General features: G+C 40.4%; 1 long non-coding RNA gene and 1 pseudogene across 1 annotated transcript in view; one reads left to right on the top strand and one right to left on the bottom strand.

Moving 5' to 3' along the window:
• Nucleotides 1-25,890, bottom strand: part of LOC144785413 (uncharacterized) — a 946,426-nt gene that overhangs the window by 95,571 nt on the left and 824,965 nt on the right. The window lies entirely within an intron of this gene.
• On the top strand, nt 11,707-14,738 carry LOC144785251 (F-box/WD repeat-containing protein 7-like; annotated as a pseudogene).

Here is a 25,890-nt window from a genome sequence, read left to right as displayed (position 1 = left end):
ATTCTTGCCAAAATGTCTTACTCTTCGTAGGAACGCCATTAACTAGAATAACTACAGGTTCCTCTTCCACATTTTCTACACCAATTGTTTCAATATTTTTCTTTAAATCTAAAGGCAAATATACAACTCTTCCCTTTAATCCTCTCTGTAAATCTGAAGGAGGCAATTTCCCTGTCTTAGGCTCCATACGAACAATAGCCTGAAATGGATGCACATATTGAATAAGAATAGGCTCATAATTATTTAAATCCATCAGTTCAGAAGGAATATTTACCAACTCAAGATTATTATGTACAGCTCTAGCAGGCATTTTGTTTTCATTTAATTTGTTATAACAATATTTACAAATATGTTGATCAGAACCCAAATCAAAACAATTCTCTACCAACAAATAAGTTGCAAATTCCTTCCACTCATTATTATTCTCCTTTTCACTTTTTAAATATAGATCAACTAACATGGTCTGATTCTTATAATGAATTTGTCTACAACACATACAAGAAAAATTTGGCCTTTCACCTGAAATGACCTTAAACCTTGAAATTTCTTGCTCAAAATTTTCTGTACTAAAATTCTGTACAATTTCTTCCACATTTCCTTCTATTAATTTATCTGTTTCTGCGCTGTCTTCTTCAGGACCAAACTAACTAACCTCAATTTCTTCACAAATGTTGATTACATCTAATACAGATCCATGCAAAAGAGCACTGTTTAACTTTTTTAACATTAGTGCTGGACTTTTTGCATAATACAACCTTCTCACTAATTTTCTTATTTCAGTTTGATGTACTGCTAACATCCTGAAATGGTGAAAAACACTCTGACATAATTTTTAGAAAGACAAGCCAGAGAATGACCTTGCAAACCCATTTTTTCTCTCACTTTGCAAGGATCTACTACTTGCAACATCTTAATCTTTTGTTTAACACTTTTCTTACTATACTTACGTAAGAAATTGCAAAAAAAATCAATTGAATCCTGTCGTACACTACAAATACTACTACAATTCCAAGTGTACACTGGAGCCTTAGGACGTCTCCCTAAAACTTCATCAGCTAACACCTCTTCTGCATTTCTAGGGACAATTTTCTGTTTTTTAATTGGACAACCATTCTTAACCTCATAAGCTCAACCACTGGTGTCAACTGCATGCAACAAATCATTACTCTGAAGGTAACTCTCTTCATTAAAAAACGTCTCACAACTTGAACTATGTTTCCATTCTCCAGAAAAAACATTACAAAATTAGTTCTATTAATTAGTCTTTTCTACTTACTTTTGGACTTCATATCATTGATTGGCTTATCTAGTGTTCGAATCCTACTGATTACTAAAAGGAACAACTTTTTTTTAATTCAAAAGCCCTCTCAACAATTGTCCATATATGTTTTTTCTTATAAAAAGCTGTTTTTCTTTTACAATTCTTTATATTTTTTAATACATTTAAAACAACTGTTATAAAATGTTCGCTTGCGAATTTCAACAAACTGATTTTTTCGTCTATTACTATACACAATATCCTTACCACATAGTTTTCCATCATTTTTCTTTTTTGTCTGTTTTTTTTTGAGGTTACAGATAATTTATTTTTTTCCTGATTCTCCACACTTTTTTTAGTTTGTGTTATTTTCCTTATAAAATCCTTTGTTGACTTACCAGGAGCTTTCTTTGTTTTTTCCACACATTGCTGTTTAGATAAATCTTGTACTTCTTTTTTCTTGGAAAAGTAAGCCTGTTCATATCTTTTTCTTTTCTCACTCTTTGACGGCATATTGTTTTTTCTTTCTGTAGATAATTAAAATCTGTTGTGAAGAAAAAAAAACATGTTAACCTTTTTTTTTTTTACAATTGTAGACCACTACTAGCCTACTACATAGCAATTAGAAGCACTATATGTTGTAAAGTCTGGTTTACTCCATAAGTAATTTTAAGGCACAGCAGCAGTGTTCCGGCGATGTATGAGATCATGCAGGGAGTGCTGTTTCAGGGTTTAGGACAGTGCAGTGGTGTTTGAACATTATAGGGCATTTCCTGAAAATTATGTTTCAGGGTTTACAGCAGTGCAGTAGTGTTGAAAGAGTTTATCAGGTTTTGCTAGGGATGGTATTTCAGGGTTTAGGACAGTGCAGTGGTGTTCAGGCACTGTAGGGGGTGAAGGTGGGACTGATATTTCTGAGTTTAGAGCAATGCAGTTGTGCTTGGGCAGTGTATGGTATCATGTAAGGGCTAGGAGTATAAAGCACTGCATGTCCTAAAGCCTGACTCACTGTATGAGCACATGTATTCCCATGTCTGCAAACACATGCATTGAGCATGTGATTCTGTCACAATATTCCCAAAAACACACTGACTCACATTCTGATTTTAGACAAATCTAAATATCCCTTGCAATTCACTAAAATGATTACTGCATGCTACAGAGAGAGTTGCTATGGCATTTCTACAGCAGACCCAGGATCTTTATTACACAGCATCAAGACTATTTGGGAATTAAGAGACCTGACATCACATGCTGCATAGGACTTTGTAGCACTACATGTAATAAAGATCCTGGGTGTACTGTAGAATGCCATAGCAACTCTCTCTGTAGCATGTAGTAATCATTTCAGTGAATTTTTATTTCTACATTCTCAGTCCAACCTTAACCTCCTACACTGCCTAAACACCACTGCACTGTCCTAAACCCTGAAACACCATCCCTAGCAAAACATGCTAAACTCTTTCAACACTAATGCATTGCTCTAAACCCTGAAACAGCACTCCCAGCAAGACCCTCTTTCAATGTAGTAATCATTTTACTGAATTGCAAGGGATACAGTCATGTGTCTAAGATCACACTGTCAGTTAGTATTTATTTCAGAAGATTGTGGCAGAATAATTTGCTTAGTTGATGTGTTTAAAAATATGGGAATACATGTGCTCATGGAGTGAGTCAGGCTTTAGGACATGCATGTCAATGCAGTTAAAAATGGAAAAGCTCCAGGTCCTGATAAGGTTCCAGGTGACTTGTATAAACATGACACCGATGTCTGGGCTCCCTATATTAATTGTTTATTTAATATCATAGCGGCTGGTGCAGACCTGCCTGACAGCTGGAGAGAGGCGGAAATCATACTTATTTTTAAGAAGGGCGATAGGTATAATCCAGGGAACTATCGCCCAATTAGTTTAATGGATATCTTAGAAAAAATGTATGCAAGGCATATTTTAGCCTGTATGAATACATGGATCGATGAAAACTCAATTCTTACAACATTCCAAGCAGGCTTTAGAACAAGAATAAGTACTATAGACCAGGTATTTAGATTTTGCTGCCTTTGCTGGAAATATGTTAATCTTAGGAAGGAACATCTATACGTGGCATTCGTGGATCTCAAGGCCACGTTTGACCTTATACCGCGTGGGCTACTATGGAAGTCATTGCATTCCTTAGGACTCCCTGATGGTCTTCTGTACCAGATAATAAGGTTACACGATAATAATTTCGCCAGAGTACGATGGGGTCCTAATGGCGAATTAACAAAAGCCATACCAATTAGGAGGGGTGTCAGCCAAGGATGCGTTCTGGCTCGACATTATTCTCACTCTTTGTTAATGACATCCCATCGTACCTAGAGGGTTGTAAAAACAATGCCCCTAAATTGAATGGTCAAGGGGTACCTGCCCTCTTATTTGCAGACGGCACAATATTATTTCTCAAACCCCTAGTGGACTGCAAGCCCCTCTGAACATTTTTCAGCAATATTGTAATAAGAAGGGCCTTGAAATTAATTTAAATAAGAGTAAGTACATGGCCATCAATCCGCATAAAACATTTAGGGGGAACCTGATGTTAAACAATGAAAAAATAGAAGCCGTACAGAACTTTACATACCTGGGTGTTGCACTTGAAGCTAAATTAACATGGAAAACACAATTAGATAAAAGCAGAATGATTCTAAAGCAGAACATATTGCCTATTGTAAAAGAAAACATGGAGCGAGTACTAGTAAAGCACTTTCACCTGCACTAGCAGTCTTTAAGTCTAAGGCGCAGTTAGCGGCACTATACGGGGCTGAAATATGGGGGCACACGTGTAAGAGTGCCTTTGTAACAAGTGAAAACAAGTCATCAGGGCCATATTGAGACTACCAACAAACACCCCACTAACACCTGTAATGCTAGATATAGATGTGAAGCGCACTGACCATTATGCTATCCTGCGCCCGTTATCATTCTTTGTAAGACTCTGGTGTACACCCGAGCTAGATGACTACAAAAGAGGTCTTCAGGAAGTAATGAGAATAGATCATAATATCTTGAATGTTTGGCTAAATCATGTGCGCATGTGGCTAAAAAAAATTGGTCTAGCTCGGTTCTGGGAAGAGCCATTAACACTGACTAAAGACTCGAAAAAACAACTAAAAGGTGCTTTCTGGGCATATATTTACAGCAGTATTGCCAATGATCAAACAGGGGGTACCCTAACAAATAACTTCCTTATATTCAAAGACATTCCCTACTTCGAACAGTTTTTAATTAGGTCTACCCACCCTTGGCCAAAACCCTATTCATGAAGTTAAGGTATGGTAACCTGAAAACAAACCAGACCATGGCAAGGTGGACAAGTTCTTGTAAGGAAAAAACATGCGATGTCTGCACATTATGTTCAAGTAACTCAAAAGAAGATGTTGCACATATCCTGTTTTTTGTCCCTTCTATGGGGTAGCAAGGAAAAAGTGGATTTTACCCGTTTGTCAGATTTTGGGAGTACGTTCTTATAAGGAAGCAGTAAGGATACTCACGACTGATACTAGGCAGGTGATAGTGTTTGGGGTCAGCAGATTTTTATTATCAATAACTTTCTCGCGGAAAAAGATAGGTTTGATCCTATAAGGAAATAAATGCTATTAGGTCCCAGAACAATCTAGAGATCGATGATGGAAAAAGGGGATGAAGATTGTAAATTGTTGCTGCAATTGTGTTTAGAAACCATATTATCCATTGTATTTTGTAATAGGGAAGGATTTAAATAGTTTTATTGACAGGATTTTATGAATTATTTAACCATATGCCTTTTTAGATTATTTATACAAGTTCTTTTTTTTATATATGATTCAAAACCTCAACTGTGTTATCCTAAGTGTGTTTTATGTATCTTCCTTGTCTGTAGATTGTATGCATGTTTTATGTATGTTTTATGGCTCTATTGAGTCGAAATAAAGATTAATTGAATTGAATTGATTACTACAGTGAAAGGGGGTCTTGATGGGAGTGCTGTTTCAGGGTTTAGAGCAGTGCAGTAGTGTTGAAAGAGTATAGCAGATTTTGCTAGGCATGAAATGTCAGGGTTTAGGACAGTGCAGTAGTGTTCAAGCAGTGTAGGGGTTCATGGTGGGATTGATATTTCTGAGTTTAGAGCAAAACTGTTGTGTTTGGGCAATGTATGGTATCATGCAAGGACTAGGAGTATAAAGCACTGCATGTCCTAAAGCCTAAGTTACTTCATGAGTACATATATTCCCATATGTTTAAACACATCAACTAAGCAAATTATTCTGCCACATTTTACAGAAATGAATACTGACTCACACTGTGATCTTAGACACATGACAGTATCCCTTGCAATTAAGTAAAATGATTACTACAGTGAAAGAGGGTCTTGCTGGGAGTGCTGTTTCAGGGTTTAGAGCAGTGCAGTAGTGTTGAAAGAGTTTAGCAGGTTTTGCTAGGGATGGTGTTTCGGGGTTTAGGACAGTGCAGTGCTCTTCAGGCAGTGTAGAGGGTCAAGGTGGGACTGAGAATGTAGAAATGAAAATTCACTGACTACAGAGAGAGTTGTTATGGCATTTCTACAGCACACCCAGGATCTCTATTACACATCATGGAGACTATTTGGGAATTAAGAGGCCTGACACACATGCTGCATAGAACTTTGTAGCACTACATGGCCTAAAGCCTGAGTACATGTGTGCCCATTTTTTTAAACACATCAACTAAGCAAATTATTCTGCCACATGCTACTGAACGATGTTCTATGGCATGTGTGCAGCACACCCAGAATGTTTACTAGACTGCAAGGATACTATCTGAAAATTCTAACCCTGATATACAAGTGTGTTAGTGGTTAGACCAGTTCATGTACACACTCTATATTTTTAACAACAGCACTGTACTGCAAAAAGTATCTCCTCAAACACATTAACATACCAAATGCTCCTATCACAATGTTTTTCCCAAAGCAGACACATTCAAAATAAGACTCTATACAAATAAACTCCTGCTTCCACATTAGAACACATTTTTCCTATTAACTTAATGTGCACAACATAGATCCCCTTACAAATTAACAACTCACCTTTAAAAATGCTTTTGTAGTTTTAGAACAGTGTCAATCACACACCGGATTTTCTTAAGGAGAATCTCTCAATTGTGCACCAGTCACTGGAATCATAGAATGACATAGCTTCCCTCTCATTTTACACACATATTCTTGTAGATAACCAATGAAATATCTTCCCACACAAATTCAAAACCAAACTAACATTTTAATTGGTTCTACATTGCAACACTTTCGATCTCACATAATATTCAACCTTCCCCCACTGCTCTCTCTGCCTGTTACCATGGTAACACTCCATAGAACACCTAACTGAACACACAGGTGAAAAGTTCATCTGCAAACCAAGCCAGCAAGGGTGTTTCACTTTTCAATACACCAGCGTATCCTGTGCAATGTTCCTTTCAATGACTTTTTCTCAACCATCAGCATTTCTCCTTAAAAGAAACAGTAACATGCACCCTAGTTTTCAATGTTGAATTTTCAGAAACCACCAATCATTTCCTTTTATTCAAGTGCACTGAATCTCATCCACATTTTTTCTAAACACCTACTTTTCAAACTGCCATTTATTTCCAGAGCCCATCTGAGTACAACCAGATCTCCCTTCAAGATGCTTAGAGTGTGGATTGTAGGACACAGCTATATTTTCTGGAGTGAAAGGTATGCAGCAAATAGATGCTTTCTCAACCTTGATTTACCAATTGTGGATATTATATGGATTGGCCAGAGAGGATTAAGATGTCACCAATTGATGCCATTTGTAAAATCCTTTTTGCATCTCCCACACCCTGGCCTCATAATTGTACACTGTGGTGGCAATGACCTAGGCACTTTGACTGGGGTAGGTCTGGAAATGCTTTTAAAGGACACCTTTGGGTAATTGATGTCATTTTTTCCACAAACTGCCTTTGTATATTCTAATATATGCCAAAGGCAAAAATGGAACTGATCCAACCAATATTGTCCACAGATTGAGAAAGCAAGGAAACATGTGAATAAGTCTGTTTCTGCTTTCCTCAGAGACTATGGTACGGGTTCTATATACCACAACAACTTGCGTTACAACATGCAAGGTATTTATAGAGGAAACGGTGTAAATTTCACAGATGAGGGAAACAGAGTCTTCCTCTTGCACTTTAGACTCTGCATCGGTACTTACTTGTAGGTACAAAAAACACTGAATGAACACAACGGCTCTTTTTAGAGCCAACCAACATCTAAACACTCAAACTTGTTATTTAACTGTATTTTTTTTCTTTATTTTTCTGAAGTGCGCGCAACGTGTGCGCACCTCGCGTTTTTTTTTTAAATGTTTTTTTGCCCTTCAGGGTCATTCAGGGACCCCCTGAGAATGTCTAGGGGGTCAGGAAGTCTCTACCCGGCCCCCTTTTCACGTTCTCCACTTTTGTTTTTGACTCACTTCTGCCTCGAGGGTGCGTGCAACGTGCGCGCACCTCGTAATTAAAAAAAATAATAAAATGTTTTTTTTGCCTTTCGGGGTCCCTCAGGGACCCCCTGAGAAGGCCCAGGGGGTCAGGAAGTCTCTACCCTGCCCCCTTTTCACATTCTCCACTTTTGTTTTTGACTCTCTTCTGCCTCGGGGGTGCGTGCAACATGCGCGCACCTCGCGATTTTTTTCAAATTTTTTTTTTTGGGGCCTTTGGGGTCTTTCAGGGACCCCATGAGAAGGCCTAGGGGGTCAGGGAGTCTCTACCCTGCCCCCTTTTCACGTTCTCCACTTTTGTTTTGGGCTCTCTTCTGCCTCGGAGTGACAAAATGGCGGCCAACACTTCCTGGTTTCCACCGATTGGAATGTTGACAGACGTCTAACAGCAAATCAGAATTCCGCTCGCGCACACCCGCATGGTGCGTGCACAGTGCACGCTTATAGATATATATATTTTTTTCTTTTGATTTTCTCAGGAATAACTGGATGGATTTACACCATTTGAGCAAAAGCGTGATCTGCGAATCAGACTCAACCATTTTGCCAAATTTCTTGTAATTCCGTTCAGCCGTTCGGGCTGTAGCCATGTCTAATCGTCCTATGGAAAATAACATGAGGAAAACAGGTTTTGGGATCCCCCTTTTTTCTCAGCCCCCACTTGATGAATCCCCCCAAAACTTTCAGGGAAGGAGCAGAGTGGAGCGGGCCATCTTCTTTGAGAAATTTGCAAAGATTCATCAACCGGCGCCAAAGTTATTCCCAATAGAATGTTGCGGATTTCCTGTGGAAACTAGGTCCTAACTATAACTACTTACTGGCGCCCGCCAGCAGGTAGTATATATATATATATATATATTTCCTCACACCACTGCTTCAAACCATTAACCAATCCAGGTATCGGAAAACAGGCACGGACAGCGTTTCTGTGCTCAATAGTTGTTTATTTCAGTCAGCCATTATATTTATATATATACATATATTACCTACTGCGGGTCGCCAGTAGGTATTTATAGTTAGGATCGATTTCCATAGGAAAATCGCAACATTCTATTTGGAATAACTTTGGCGCCGATAAAGGAATCAGCCTGAAGGTTTCAGCAACTTTGCCTCGCGGCGCTCCGCTCCTTCCCTGAAAGTTTGGGGGGGATTCGTCAAGCGGGGGCCGAGATAAAAGGGGGGTCCCAAAACGTGTTTTCCCCATGTTAATTTCCATAGGGCGGTCTGTCGCACTTTGAGCTCGAATGGCTGAATGGATTTTCACCAAACTTGGCAAAATTGTAGGGACTGGTAGCCCGATGTGCCTTTGCTATGTCTCAAGATATGTGCTCCAGAGGATTTTGAGTAATTTAGGTTAAAAAAAATGTATATATCTGTAAGCGCGCCCCGGTGCGCGTACCGGGGAGCGCTCCGGGCGCGCCACGCGACATGCGCACGGGAAGCTGATTGGCTCTCGGGTGTCTGTAAACATTCGAAACAGTCCGCAGCGGCCGCCATCTTGTGTCTCGGTAGGATCGAGACACTAGAGGTGGTAAAAACAAAAGGGAAAATAATGAAAAGGGGGCAGGGTACACCCCCCCTGACCCTCTAGGTTTGATGTGGGGGCCATAAAAGGGTCCCTCGGGTAAAAAAAAAATGTAATTTTTTTTTCTATTTTCGCGGGGGAGCGTACCGGGGAGCGAATCAAAAAAAAAAGAGAGATAGGTTTCACTCCAGTTATAGTTAGGAATTAGCATTTAAAAAACCTATTAAATTCACTGAAAAAAACATAGGTTTTACACCAGTTATAGTTAGCTGGAAATTTTACTCGCATAAAACCATTAAAATTCCCACTTTATAGTTAATTGGACTCACTATAACTTGCGCGTGCAATGCACTGCTGATGACGTCACATATTACATCACTCATGACATGGTCAGTGACATCACTCATGACATCACTGATGACACCATCATTGTGACAGAGTGACAGACCTCCTTTCACTGTAATGTAACCCTTGAAACACATATTCAAAAATAGAAACTAAAATTTTCAAACAAAATGGAGATACCCATACCAGTTACAACAACCAATTCAATAATTCCACCATCTATATATACATCCACTCATTCACCAACGGTTCTATATATTCACTCATACATATACTCACTCATCATATGTAGTGATACACCTATACATCCTGTTACACACCGACAGTCATCCAAAAGTTACTCACACACATAATCACACATGCAAATAAACTATTGAACATCCATTTATTTGCATATAGAGCTATACACACATTACCACCTTACTTCTAAGGAAATTTACACATATTTATTCTCTTAAACAATCACTTATAGAAACACATACTTATTTAAACAGGAACTCTTACAATCTCATACTCTCACATATACTCACTTGCATACATCAATATTCACATATACTAGATTAAAACATATGTAGTTGCTGATAAAGACGCTAGTGAGACAGTCATTCACTCACTAACACACACATATACTCACTCATCCACCCATACAGTCCTGCACATATGCTGTCTTCAAAACACATACAGAGAGTCAGTTATTCATGCATCTATGTGCTAAGTAATACCCCCACCAAACCATACAAACACTCATACTGATACTAAATCAAACATCTAATAGCCCATATACATACACATGTAGCTACTCACCAACCCATGCAGCCACTTATACAGAAAGTGAAACACTAATCCTTATATTTAAATATTTAAACATCACTCACTAATATATGTATTGCCTAAGATACACTTATTAAGTCAGTTAACCAATCAATTAAAAAAAAAACATCTAAACACTAATTTATTTTTTCATCAACTTTTACATATACATATATAACACATATTTATTTATCAGATAAACACACATTCACTGGATGGTGTCATCAGTGATGTCATGAGTGATGTCACTGACCATGTCATGAGTGATGTAATATGTGACGTCATCAGCAGTGCATTGCACGCGCAAGTTATAGTGAGTCCAACTAACTATAACGTGGGAATTTCAATGGTTTTATGCGAGTAAAATTTCCAGCTAACTATAACTGGTGTAAAACCTATGGTTTTTTCAGTGAATTTAATAGGTTTTTTAAATGCTAATTCCTAACTATAACTGGGGTGAAACGTATGGTTTTTTCAGTGAATATAATATATACATATATATTACCTACTGGCGGTCACCAGTAGGTAGGTATAGTTAAAACCTAGTTTCCATAGGAAATCTGCAACATTCTATTTGGAATAACTTTGGCTCCGGTGGACAAATCTTTGCGAATTTCTCCAAGAAAATGGCCTGCCCCGCTCCGCTCCTTTCCTGAAAGTTTGGGGGTGATTCGTGAAGCGGTGGCTGAGAAAAAAGGGGGGTCCCAACATATGTTTTCTCGATGCAATTTCCCATAGGACCTTTAGCCAGGGCTACAGCCCGAACGGCTAAACGGAATTACACCAAACTTGGCAAATAGGTAGAGTTCTGTTCGCCGATCACGCTTTTTGTTGAAGGGTATAAACCTGTTCAGTAGTTTGTGAGAAAATCACAAGTAAAATCTTAGCTATATATTGGAGGTGCTACGGTAAGCTTACTGTAAGCTTACTGTACTCTGTACCTTCCCGAGCATGAGCTGAATGCTAATTGGCTGTCAACTGTCTGCCAACACTCTAAACCAGAAAGTGTTGGCAGCCATCTTGTGCCTCGGTAGACTGAGACACAAGAAAGCAGGGAAACATCCTGAACCCCTAGGCCTGCTCAGGGGGTCTCACAAGGACCCCCAAGGCCCCACATGTTTTTTGTTTTTGAAAAATCGCGGGGTTCGCGTAGGTACGCGTACCCTGCCCATAAAAAAAAATCCATTTTTTTTTCTTTTTTCTTTACATGGGGATTCCAACTCTGCATACTTAGGCTCAATTAAAACAAAATAATAATAAATGCGCACGGAGGCCTGTAGGTCCTCGGAGTTTCCTGGCTGCGGTCGGAGTAGATCCCCGGGTAGAGAGAGCATGGAGGATCCGGAGCCGCAGGGGAGGAGCGCGGTGGACATCAACCAAGCGGGCTTCAAGGAGCTGGAGGGGGCGCTGTGGGGTATCGGCAGGAGGAGAGCACGGGGCATCGTGCGGAACAGAGAGGAGCTGAAGAAGTACAACTCCTTAGAAGATCTCCTGCATGTGAAGGGGATTACCACCCGCATTCTGGAAATTAACAGTGACCGCCTGACGTGCCGGAAGAGGAAGTGCAGTGGTGATACTGGCCGGGGTAGCTGCTCGCACAACAACACATAGCCAAGGCCATCCAGTTCTACAGGAGATGCTTTGAATGGCAACGTGTCTCAGGAACATTCCAGAGGCACAGGTAGAGAGGAGGAAGAAGAGTCAGAGATTCAGGCCGTTTGGGGGGAGGAAGAAGAGGATGAGTCGGAAGAGTCTGAACGCTCTGGCGTGCGAGGAGAGGATGAAGGGGAGGAAGAGAGCAAAGATGGGGAGGATGGCAGTGACGTCTACTTCTATTATATGATGGATAAGAGCTGGATTGATTATCTGGCGCGTACTGAGGAGGGGAAGCTCATTCATCATGTTCGGCCCAAGATGAAACGAAAGTCTGAGAATGGTGTTGATGTGAGAGCCCTATCTCCTGGAAAGAAGTTATGCAAAGGCTCAGAGTACAGCAGTTTAGGTCATTAGCACAATGCATAAATAGTGCCACAACATTTGGGGACCTGCGAAATGCCAACCGCCATGGGCATCAGCGTCGACAAATCCCTTCCATCGCACCTCAAGCAGAGCTGCAGGACTGGCTGCGAACCTTTCAGAAGTGGACCGGTCCCGAGAGGTTGCTAGCATTGGATGAGCTCATCGATCGGTGTGAACCATCTCAAATCAAGTATATGATGCAAGTCATCGAGCTACAGTCCCAACGTGTTTTACAATGTTATGCAAATGCTGGCCCGTGAGGCCGAAACAATATGTAATTTGTACATTGTTATTAGTTTGTATATGATCCCGCATTAGGCATTTAGTACACTGGTTATTTTTACCCACTAGGGTCAAATATGCTGCTAGCTAGCCAAATCTCGATCAGTAGTGTATTTGATTATTGTCATATGTCTAAATATCCAGACAGTGTCACATGGTAGGCTATTTTTTCTAAGTTTTTATTATGGCCCACTTGGGCGTATCAATCATATGTTTACTGAGAAGTGCACTGGTATGTTTAGGTATTTACTCATATCGGCTGTACCCACTTGGGTTGCATGCTTGTAAACCGGTCTATATTGCCTATCTGACTGCTTTTCATGTGAACGGGGGCGTAGCTCAACCAGTACGTGCATCTTTTGCCGTGGGTTTTAGTGACTGACAAGAGTTCGCGGCTCACCCCTTTTTTTTGGATAAAATGTCACACTAATTCAATATTACTATTATTTTTTGGCACAAATGAACTTATGATGCCACACAACAATGTGATCATATACCGTACACTATTTATGTGTTTTCTTTATGTATTAGACGCTATGACTGTCAGCAAGCCGATGATTTGTAAACATTGTATTTACTTTTTGTTTGCAGCACACATGTGTTTATTATTATATTTGCACACGTTTATAATGATGATGATATGAAAACAGGAGGCTCTCTAATGAATATGAAACTTAATGGCACTTGTTCTATGGCCCAGAATTTGAGACATTCCCACCGACTTTCATGTTCTTTCTCCATATGTTTCGCTATTGCATAGGATTTCATCTATTTACCACCCAAAGAGCTTGCCCTGTACGTACTCTCCTTCTTAGATCCCCGGGACCTTCTGCGAGCTGCTCAGACCTGCCACTACTGAAGGATCCTGCTGAGGACAATTTGCTATGCCGGGAAAAATGTAGAGATGAAGGAATTGATGAGCCCCTCAACCTGAGATGGTGGAGGTTGCTGACACCTGGTTTCATGTACAGTCCATGGAAATTTGGTTTCATGGGGCAGCACAAGATAGATATGAACTGGTGAAGCGGGGACAACACGCCCCCTAAGGTGCTAAAGGGACATGATGATCACGTCATAACTTGTCTTCAGTTCTGTGGGAACCGGATAGTTATCGGGTCTGATGACAACACGCTAAAGGTGTGGTCTGCTATCACAGGAGAGTGTGTTCAGACATTGGTGGGGCACACAGGCGGCAGATAATATAGTGATTAGTGGCTCAACAGACTGGGCGCAGAAGGTCTGTAACACCGGCTCTGGCGAGTGCATTCACACCCTGTAGGGGCATACATCCACAGTGCGCTGTATGCACCTCCACGCAAGCAGGGTTGTTAGCGGCTCATGTGATGCCACCCTGCGGCTCTGGGACATTGAGACTGGACAGTGTCTGCATGTACTTATGGGTCATGTGGCTGCTGTTCGCTGCGTGCAGTACGATGTCAAGAAGGTGGTCAGCGGTGCTTATGATTACACTGTGAAGGTCTGGGACCCGGAAACAGAGACTTGCATTCATACACACCAACAGAGTCTACTCCTTGCAGTTTGATGGGGAGCATATTGAGAGCGGCTCCTTGGACACCGCTATCCGTGTCTGGGATGTGGAAAGTGGAAATTGTTTGCACACGCTTATGGGTCATCAGTCCCTGACCAGTGGGATGGAGCTGCGGGACAACACCCTCGTCTCAGGAAATGCCAACTCCACTGTGAAGATCTGGGATATAAAGACAGGACAGTGCTTACAGACTCTGCAGGGCCCCCAGAAGCCTCAGAGTGATGTTACTTGCTTACAGTTCAGCTCGAGGTTTGTGGTAACAAGCTCAGATGATGGCACCGTTAAACTTTGGGACCTGAAGACAGGCGATTTCATCCGTAACCTGGTGGCTCTGGAAAGCGGTGGTAGTGGAGGAGTCGTATGGCGAATCCGGGCTTCCAATATTAAGCTAGTGTGTGCAGTTGGTAGTCGAAATGGCACGGTGGAAACAAAGTTGCAATAATAAATGTGTAAGTTGACTGCCAAATTCCGTTCCTTGTGCCTGTACTATTGTGACCCAGTCCCTCTCTGCTGTCACTCCTAGACCACCAATTTTCGATATCCATCCGGCAACAATTTAATTTAATCAATGACCAGCACTGGGAGTCGGAGCCGAAATATCTCTCATCCCATTTCCGCTTCCAATCTCTCTAGCTCAAACTTCAATCATCTCTCAACCCGAAGAAGGATACGTCAATCTATCTGGCACTGTTTGCATTCCAAGCCTCGCTATCAAAATTAGAGCAACTCTCATTCGCCAAATGTCACCAGTGAAGAATCTCATTTGCTGTAATTTCTAGGGAGACTGACCTCTGTCTTTTTAAAATGGCCCTGCTCTGAGTTTCTCAGTAAATGCTAGAACTATAGCCCAGTGTTGCCATATTCGTTGTTTGTTAGTTGTGAAGTGTCTGTAGGTGCCTCGCAGTGTGTATGCACGGCCCTGTGCAGAGTGTGAAGTGTGCCATGGGGGACTCTGTCTGTGAGCCCACCCCATAGCTCGCTAGCTTTGTCCTAAACCTGTCCTGACTCCTGCTGTGGACACCTCTCCTCTGATGCGGACACGCTCTCCTCTGGTGCTCTGGCAAACACGGGCCTCTGTCAGAGGAGTGCCCCTCAAAGTGAGCTTTGTGACAGTATCACGACATACCGTAACCAGATGTAATAATTCCCAGCCTATATACAACGGAAGGATTAAGGGCTGAGACGGTCATTGCCAGATTCAGGCTCGACATCTGCAGACCACAGTGAGCCCTGAAGTCACTGAGTGCTATTGCCGGATTCAGTCTTGTGATATGCACTCCCGCCACAGTGATCATGAAGTCATCGAGTGACATTGTTGGATTCAGTCTTGTGATCTGCAGGCTACAGTGAGCCCTGAAGTCAGAGTAATATTGCTGGATTCAGTCTCGTGATCTGCAGGCCACAGTGAGCCCTGGAGTCACTGAGTGATATTGCCGGTTTGCACTGACGTCTCTTGTTTGCCTGCTTTAAATGGGCTGGTGTTGTCAGACACTGGGTGCTTCCATTTCTTTTGTTTGAAATGGAGAGTTTCACCTCTTCACTGCAGTGACACACTACTTTGAATTGGTGACTACAGGCACCTCTCAATAGCGAGCAGACCCCCTGGGACACCAAGTGCTGGTGCTGTTACATTTCCATTCAGCCTCGGGGTCTCAGCAGCACTGCTGAGTATACCAGCTCACCCACCCTGTCAGGCCAGGAAAGTACAGTGCTACTTTGTACAGCATCTTAATGCTTCCCTTGCTGACCTCCTTCGGGTCAAGTAGTTGCCACTCTTGCTTCTCTCGGTTATCTTCTGACCAGGTCAGGAATGTCCCTTTGACCTCCTTGTCACAGGTTTCAATTCCGGCGTGACCAATCAGCCCTTCATCCTTCCGAAGTCGATAAAGTAAGGGAGTACCACCTCTGGTACTCGGCACCAAGATGCCCCCAGGGGTTAGCGTGCCGCACTCTATCTTCTACCTCCCATCCTTCACAACTATACAGAACTGTTGCATGTTTCAAAATCTGCAGAACTGCTCTCGCTTCTTTACAAACTCTTTCTACCCTTTCTCAACTTCATAGCACTTCCTCATCCTTCAAAAGTGTAGAGCACACTTCCCATCCATCACAAATCTACACCTTCAAAATATACAGAAATTTCCTCCCATGTTTTACAACTATGCATAACTAATTTGCAGAATGTCTTCTGTTTTCCCACATCTGCTGCCTTTTACAGCTCTTATGTCATCTCCATTTGTTCAGTTTCCTTAACAGTTGCACAGAATTCCCCCATCCCTCGCAACTCCACAGAACACCGTTAGCTTCTTTCTTGAGCTCCTCTTGCATCCTTCCTAGTTCCATAGACCTCACTTCTATTCCTCACAAATCCAAATAACTCCTCTCACATCTTTCACAACAATACAGAAGTCGCTCGTGTGCTTTTACACTACGGAACTTGTCTCCTATCCTTCAGCATCCTACAGAATTGTTACACTCTTTACAATTCACTGAATATTACTTCCACACTGCATACAAGCTCCTAATGTTGCATACATCCTCCACAGCTTTCCAGAACGTCCACAATCATCCACAGTTTCATAGAATATCCCTTTGTTCAAAATGTTGTCCCTCCAATCTCTCATCTGAGGAACATCCTTCTTGTACTTCGCTACTTTTCAGAGTTTCTCCATATTTCACAACGATGTAAAACTAAACTCTTATCCATCCTGATTCTTTAGATAGTCACTCCACCCTTTGGAAGTCTTGGTTTTGGGCTGTCATCGATGATGAGTCATTCTCCTCTCTGTTCTTGCACTAGCTGATTTGAGCAGGGGCTGGTCATTACGTGCAATCTTACATTTTCACCTCTCGCCTTCGGACCACCTAGTATACAGCACGTGTGGACATAGGCTGTGTGTTCCTACACACCAAAAAGATGATGCTGCTACCGTTAAGAACGTTTTTCACGAAAATCATAAGCAGGCACGGTCTTACGGCGTTCTCTGGGTCACGGCAGAGGCACAACGGTGAAAAAAAGGTAGAGTGAGTTAACAGTGCCCAGGCTAACATTGACTGGTTTCACATGGAAATTTTTCTAAGTGTGGATTTTTAGAAGTTTAAAAAATTCCTGTAAAATCAGCCGAACTACGAATTCCGATTTAATCACCTGTTATCACGAGAGACGTCAGTGCTGCATCTTTGAGTCCAGGACTGACCCTGAAAAGTAAATGTAACCATTCTTACAGTATTTCCTCAAAAATCAGCCGAACTACGAATTCCGATTCCAAGAGACCTCATTGCTGCATCTTTTAGCCCACTACTGATCCTGAAAAGTAATTCTAATCGTAGTTACAATAACTTGAATATCCTTCCATAGGATATCATTTCCATAGGATATCACACCGACACTCATCTATAGAGTTACTCACACACAAACTGACACATGCAAATAAACTATCAGACATCCATTTACTTGCATATACAGCTATACACCCACCACTACACTTACTTCTACAGAATCGTACAGGTACTTATTCTCTTAAACAATCACTTATAGAAACACATACTTATTTATACAGGAACTCTTACAATCTCTCGCTCTCACATATACTCACTTATATGCATCAATACTCACATATACTAGTTAAAAACACATGTAATTACTCATAAAGATACTATTGAGAAAGTGATTTACTCACTAACACACACTCATACACACACTCATCCACCCATACAGTCCTTCACACATGCTGTCTTCAAAACACATACAAACAGTGAGTCACCCATTCATGCATCTATGCGGTAAGTAATACCCCCCACCAAACCATACAGACACTCATACTGATACTCTAAAAACCAACTAATAACCCATATCGACACTCATGTAGCTAGTCACCAACCCATGCAGCCACTTATACACAAAGTGAGACACTGATACAGATATTTACATATTTAAACATTACTCGCTAATACATGTATTCGCTAAGATACACTTAATCAATCAGTTGTCCAATCAATTTTACACAAACAGAATCATCCATTTAGACACTTATATACCCATTTATTCTTCCATCGACCTTTAGATATACATATATAAAAAATATTTATTTTTCAGAAAGATACACATTCACTGGATAATGTCATCAGTGATGTCATCAGTGATGTCATTTGAGATGTCATCAGTGATGTAATGAGTGATGTCACTGACCATGTCATGAGTGATGTAATATGTGATGTCATCAGCAGTGCATTGCGGGCGCGCGAGTTATAGTTAACTATAACGGGGGAATTTCAATGGTTTTGTCTGAGTGAAATGTCCAGCTAAATATAACATGTGTGAAACCTATGGTTTTTCAGTGAATTTCTAATGTTTTTTTTAAATGCCTATTTTTAACTATAAAGTATGTGAAACCTATGTTTTTTTGAGTGAATTTCTAAGGTTTTTTAAATGCTAATTTTTAACTATAACATGGCTGAAACCTATGGTTTTTTCAGTGAGTATGTATATATATATATATATATATATATATATATATATTCACTGAAAAAACCATAGGTTATAGACCATATATAGTTAGGGATTAGCATTTACAAAACCTTATTTTACTCACACAAAACCATTGAAATTCCATATATAGTTAGTTGTACTAACTATATATCGCGCACCCGCAATCCACTGCTGATCATGTCACATATTACATCATTCATGACATGGTCAGTGACATCACTGATGACATCACTGATGACATCTCAAATGACATCACTGATGACATCACTGATGACATCTCATTTGACATTACTGATGACATCACTGATGACATCATTCATGTGATAATACGATGAACTTCTTCAGACTCTAAAATAACCTTAGATACACTCAGTGTAAACAGACACTCACAGACTGTCACTCATCCATGGAGTTACTCACACACCTACTCAGTCATGCAAAGAATCAATTACACCTCCATTTCCTCAACTATACAGTTATACATACCTTACTTATTCAAACATATACTAACACATATTTACTCTCTTTTACAATCCCTGATACAAGTTCACAATGATCAATACAGCCACTCACACATTCACGGACTCTTATGCACAGTTATTTATATATGTCAACTCTCACATGTACTGTGTTTTACATATGTTCTTACTTTGACATGTAGCACTCAGATATCCATTCACTCACCAATGCACTCAGTCAACCGCCCATACACCTGTTTCCACATGCACTTTTGAATCCATATATCTAGTGAATCAACTGCTTACACATCTATGCACAGAGTCATACACCTCCCAGCCACCCACACACACACTCAGTCTCCCATACAAATACTTGGGCAACCAATCAATAACCCATATACTTACTCATATAGCTACTGATCAACACATGCAGCAGTTTACAGAACAACAGACATAATGATGCACAAATTAAGACAGTTTACTGACTAACCCATGCACTCAGTGACACACATTTAATCACTCACTCATACAGTCAGTCACACACCTACTAAATCCTTCATCCAGACACTTATACATCCACTCATTCTTCAATATGTAAGACATTTGAGATGTCATCAGTGATGTCATTTGAGATGTCATCAGTGATGTCATCAGTCATGTCATTGAGATGTCATCAGTGATGTCATCAGTGATGTCATTTGAGATGTCATCAGTGATGTCATCAGTGATGTCACTGACCATGTCATGAATGATGTAATATGTGACATGATCAGCAGTGGGTTGCGGGTGCGCGATATATAGTTAGTACAACTAACTATATATGGAATTTCAATGGTTTTGTGTGAGTAAAATAAGGTTTTGTAAATGCTAATCCCTAACTATATATGGTCTATAACCTATGGTTTTTTCAGTGAATTTTCAAGGTTTTGTAAATGCTAATTCCTAACTATATATGGTCTATAACCTATGGTTTTTTCAGTGAATTTCAATGGTTTTTTAATAGCAAATATCAAAACCTTTACAATGTATTCTTCTTTAAATCGAAAAATATTTTTTACATGTTTTTAATACAATTTTTTTTTATTATTTTTATTGTTTCGCTCCCGGTACGCGAACCGGTTAGCTTCCCGTTAGCTCAATTCGGAGCCGCGACCCGGTCCGCGAACCGGTAAACGTTCCGTTTGCGCACCTCTCGCGTTAGAAAACAACATCGTGACGCGTCGCGTCAGCATGACGTTTCGCGTTCTCGCGTGATACGTCACATGACGTGCTACGTTCGCGTACCCGGAAGCGCAGCGGTACGCGAACCGGAAGCGATCCGCGGCGCGGCGCCGACCGCGTAACGTAAACACAGCAGGTCATGTGACTCGGTAATAACACTTTTCATTGGTTCATTTCACTTTTGGTTTCCTAATGATGTAATACTAGGTCATGTGATCTAAAATGAACACTTTTCATTGGTTTAGAACTTTTGCTTTTCCCAAATGATGAAAACCCCTCCTTCTTTCCTCACTCTGACTTTCATCTTGGTGAGAGAAAGACCCTTTATTTACACTTTGACATGGCTTCATTAGTAGCTTCAGCTGGTTCTAACCCACCACCTCCACCAAATCCAAAGAAGAGAGGACCACCTGCTGAAGTAATTTTGCAAGAAGAGGAAGAACAGGAAGAGGAGGAAGAGGAGGAAGAGCCAAGGTTTTTGCCAGAGGAGCCCAGGAGGTACAATCGAAAAGAGAATTACATTTGGCAATTCTATAGATTTCCTGAGGGGCAAAAAAAAGTGAATGCACGCTACGTGTTTTGCCGTATATGCGGTGATAGATTGTCAAGGGGAACTGAAAAAAAATACAGTTACGGCAATCACACTATGCATCGGCATATGAGTAGGTGGCACCCAAATAATTATAGTGCTGCCCAGCTACGTGATGAGCACCAAAATCCCCTCCCAATGGCAAGAAGATCGGTTGTTCCAGAGGTGTCGGGACCAGAGGCGAGGGAGATGATCCCAAACATTCAAATGTTGTTTGGGCACGTGAAGCAAGTGTGCGTGCACTGTGGCGATTTCATCTGCTACAGGGAAAGTAGCATCATTTTGATTATGAGAGCTATTCAGAATCATGTTAATGTTTGTCCGAGACGCCCCAAAAAATAAATTCTTTTTTTTTTGTTGCTCCTGTTGAGCCCTTTACAATGGATCGTTTTTGTTTCCCCCCCCCCCAAAAAAAACCAAAAAAAATATAAAAACATTCAGAAAATACAAAAAAAGTAAAAAAATGTTCAAAAAATACTAAAAAAAATATAAAACAACAAAAACATAAAAAAAGTTCTTTTCAGAACTACCTCCCCGTTATAAAAAAACTTGGTAGAATATTTGGAACTCTGCCAACCTCTATTTCTCTTAGTTCGCTCCCCGGAGCGCTACCCGGTACGCGTACCGGAAGCTAACCAAAAAAAATATTTTTTAAAAAAAAGAACAGTAAGTATAAGGTAAGCAAACAGACAGTTATGTGAAAAGAAAGACAGCTCTAGGGAGTAAACAAGAGATACTGTTACCTACAATCCACTGCTGATGATGTCACATATTACATCATTCATGACATGGTCAGTAACATCATCAGCAGTGGATTGCGGGTAACAGTATCCTTAGTTTACTCCCTATAGCTGTCTTTCTTTTAACATAACTGTCTGTTTCCTTCCCTTATAGTTACTGTTCTTTTTTTAAAAATTTTTTTTGGATCAGTCAGAAACAGTGACATTAATAGAAACAGAGAGAGTGAACAAGAGTGAAGAACTATGGTCCTCCTCAGCCACCCTCAGAAAACCAAGGGGGTCAAGATACATCTACCGTGCCCCCTTCTACCCATTCTGAACATTATTTGCCCTCCATCTTGTATCTTGATTCGACCGAAACAAAAAATGGTGGACTCCCGTAACGCTGCTGGTTTGCGAACCGGGCCACTTCCCGGGAAGCGGTCCAAAAAAAAAGGTGGGAAAGTAATTCACAGACACTAAGAGTAATAGAGACGGAGTGAGTGAACAAGACTGAGGAACTATGAGAACAGAGGGACTGAGAAAAAGAGTGGAAGGAGTTGAGTAAGTAGGTAATAGAGAAAGGAATGAGGAAAGTAGCAAAGGCAGGAAACTGAGGGTTAAAGAAGTGAAGCAGTGGATCTAATAGTAGGTGAATGTGATAGAAATGTAACGAAAAGAGTACAACTATTTACCTTATAATTGCCGTTAAATTACTCACTTTTTATTTTTATACTTTCAATCTGTGAAAGAGAGAACCAACATTTGAAAAATATTAAAACATGTATTTAAAAATTACAAAAGACAAGGGAAAAGATTGAAGGACAAATAGTTTTTCAACAACTTTGACACTGACAGAAGCTTCTGCTTCTCCAGGTCCCCTACACAGTCCTAAAGATATACATTTTAAACTAACAGTATCTTGATACAGATGAAGTGAGGCCTATCTTAAAACATGGTGCATCTTTTTCATTGCTCTTGTTTCAGAAAAGTGTCGCTTCAGGATTCCAATAACATGTCTCCTATCCAGAGGTTTGTTTGAGGTGAGGCCTACTCAGAGTTCAAGATGAGATTTACACTTGTTGAAGTGTACAGAGGAGATAATATCTGTGAAAGTCTACCAATGAAGTGAGTCATGTCCACTGCACTCTTCAACAAAGTAGAAACCTCCTATGTTTCCCTGGACAGACCTAAACTTGATCTGCACAATGTGATTCGTAATGATAGGAAACACAGGTGATGTAATTGAAATACGTGCAATTTATTTTGCTCATTTCTCAATCACATCACTTGCGTTTCCTTTGCTTAGGTATCTCATTGTGCAGATGTAGTCTAGCATATGAAAGAATACGCAGAAGTGCAGCACTGCATGCAACAACTTTGACACTTACAGAAGCCTCACCTTCTCCATGCCTCCTACTCAGTTCTACATATACATCATAAATGCAAACAGTACAGAATTAATTATACATGTTAAATGGTTTATTTTTGCTGTTCTCAGAATGTATCAAAATTCACTAAAAACAGTGACTTGAAGGTATTCATCATGTAACAGCGGGGAAAAAAAAACACAATCAAAATGATTGTGTTTAAAAAACCCATACAACATCAGAAATCAAAATTCAGAACTCCTTAAAGTTAACTTACTTTCCATGACGTCCAAGGATGTCCTATGAACAGCTTACACTCTTTTGTGCTGTTATTACTTTCAGCCCGCCACTTTCTGAAAGAAAATCTCCATCGTTTTTAAAAACACGTTACATGCAATAAATGACTTCTTGCTCTCTACCACAATTTTCCACAAGGCCAAATCTTGTCAGAGCCATTGATAACTCTTGGATTTCTTGTAAGCCAATCCCGTCATTTGGCATTTCCGCAACTTTCAGAATTAAAATGTTGAAGATCATTTTCACAATCCTGGAATAGTAATATCTTCCCCTTCTTGCTCAGTCATGTTCTACTTTTCCTATGACACTGATACAAGCAGACTTACACTACCCCTATGACTACTACAATTATTTAATTCTCTACATCACTTTTAATCACAAAGCAATGTAAAACAGTAGACAGCATTGCAGACTTACATTCCCTCTACTCCATGTTTTGATTGGCTGCTTCAATTAGTTTATAAAAAGAAACAGTTTTTCTGAACTCATTCAAAGTGCACGTATTTCTCCATAATGTCCAGTCCTATGGTTAGAAGTTATGTCTCTGAACTACACTTATCCTCAAGGCCAAATTGTGTAGGAGCCATTAGAACTTCTTGAAATTCCACAGAGCACATCCCGAGATTCTTTCCCTAAAATTTTGGTTTTAAAAACACCAGGTAAGAGTTTTTAAGGTCATACGGCAATTTTTTTTTGAAAATTAAAACAGAATCATTGCAAAATGACCAGCCATTTCTAGACTTTAAATAAGCTGTGTAATGTCCTGATGTTGTTGAAGGACCGTCATGATATATAATTGCTGCAGTTACAAAAGTCCTTCCTGATATTGACAACTGTGAAGCCACAAAATTTTTTATTAAAGTTGTCAATTTTGTTCCATCAGGCCTACATCGTTGGAACATTAAAATGACATACTGGCCATATGTTCGTATAAATAATGTGGACATCATTTCAGATTTACATTGGCTACACTCCATGTTGTGATCAGCTGCTTTTACTATCTTATTAAAAGAGACTGATTTACTGTCTGGCAAAGTTAAATATATAAATCTTTCTGAGTCTACACTAGTAGTACTTGATACCATACAGTTCTCGCAGTCATGCTGCCATTGATAAGAAAGCCCAAACAGCTGATCTACATCTACACCTTCAGCATGTAATACATCAAGCATATACATTAAAAACTCCTGACAATCTTGCTGAATATTTTGAGAGAATTGTGTTTGGCCTGAACATCTGTCTAACAGATTTCGAATTTCAGACACACTTTCTATGTTTCTTCTATCAGTGGTACATTTCTCTAACACAGAATTTAACAAACTGCAAAATCTTTGATCAGAATTGACCACAATCTCTTCTTTTACATTTTTTAGAGAAAATAAAACATTTACCACTACATTAGTGTTAGAAACGGGACCTCTGGCCGGCCAAGGCTTGCGCCAAGGTCAGTCAGGGATCACCATTTCTAAGTCAGGGCTAGGGAGTCACACACTAAGATAACCCCCGCTCACCCTCTAGGTAACGTGGCGCGAGCAGCAAGGCTAATCTCAGAGGCGATGTGTAAAGCGTTTGCGCGCGCACCCCAGCGACAACAACCAAAGGCCCACCACAAAGGAAACTCCACACAAGGTTATATCAAAAATAGCCTTTGTATTATAATAATAAGAACACATTAGATAACACACACACTTTACAATGTGCCAACAGGCACGGGCAAGATTTACAAGGGATTATGTACAGGACAGGGCCACCTGGACCACTGTCAGGGGTATGCACTTGTTAGAAATAATACTTGTAGGTATAACACTTTAGCACATCAACATATAATGACTGTAACACAGAAATAGAAAATGTAGCATACAACCAGTAACTACTGGTAAAGAGAAAATACCTCCTACGCCACCCTAGTCTCTGTAGGGAAATCACGCAGGGGGAAGGAAACCTAAAATAATCACCTAGGCAAGTAACATTTAGCAAAGGCAATCCAACATCAACATTCCTCTAAGCAGGTTACTTTTAGCAAAGGGAAATAAAAGAACAAGGCATTACCTAAGCAGGTCACTTTTAGCAAAGGTAATGACACCAACAATCCTCTAAGCAGGTCACTTTTAGCAAAGGGGAATAAAAGAACAAGGCATTACCTAAGCAGGTCACTTTTAGCAAAGGTAATGACACCAACAATCCTCTAAGCAGGTCACTTTTAGCAAAGGGGAATAAAAGAACATAAAGAATCACCTAAGCAGGTCACTTTTAGCAAAGGTAATAACAAACAAGAATTGCACATGTAACATTAAAACACATTCAGAGGTGCAGGTTAGAACTTTTGCGCAAGAATCATATAGCAAAGAAATCACAATGCGCAGGGTGCATGTAGCACAACACTCAAAATGTCCCTCAGGCCAACTGGCCTCGAAAGGGGCGGAATGCCCTGAGTCTCAGTGTCAGGGAGGT

This window comes from Lissotriton helveticus, chromosome 10 (genome assembly GCF_964261635.1).
Source record: "Lissotriton helveticus chromosome 10, aLisHel1.1, whole genome shotgun sequence".
Classification (NCBI taxonomy): domain Eukaryota; kingdom Metazoa; phylum Chordata; class Amphibia; order Caudata; family Salamandridae; genus Lissotriton; species Lissotriton helveticus.
This window is presented reverse-complemented; position numbering and strand designations above follow the sequence as displayed.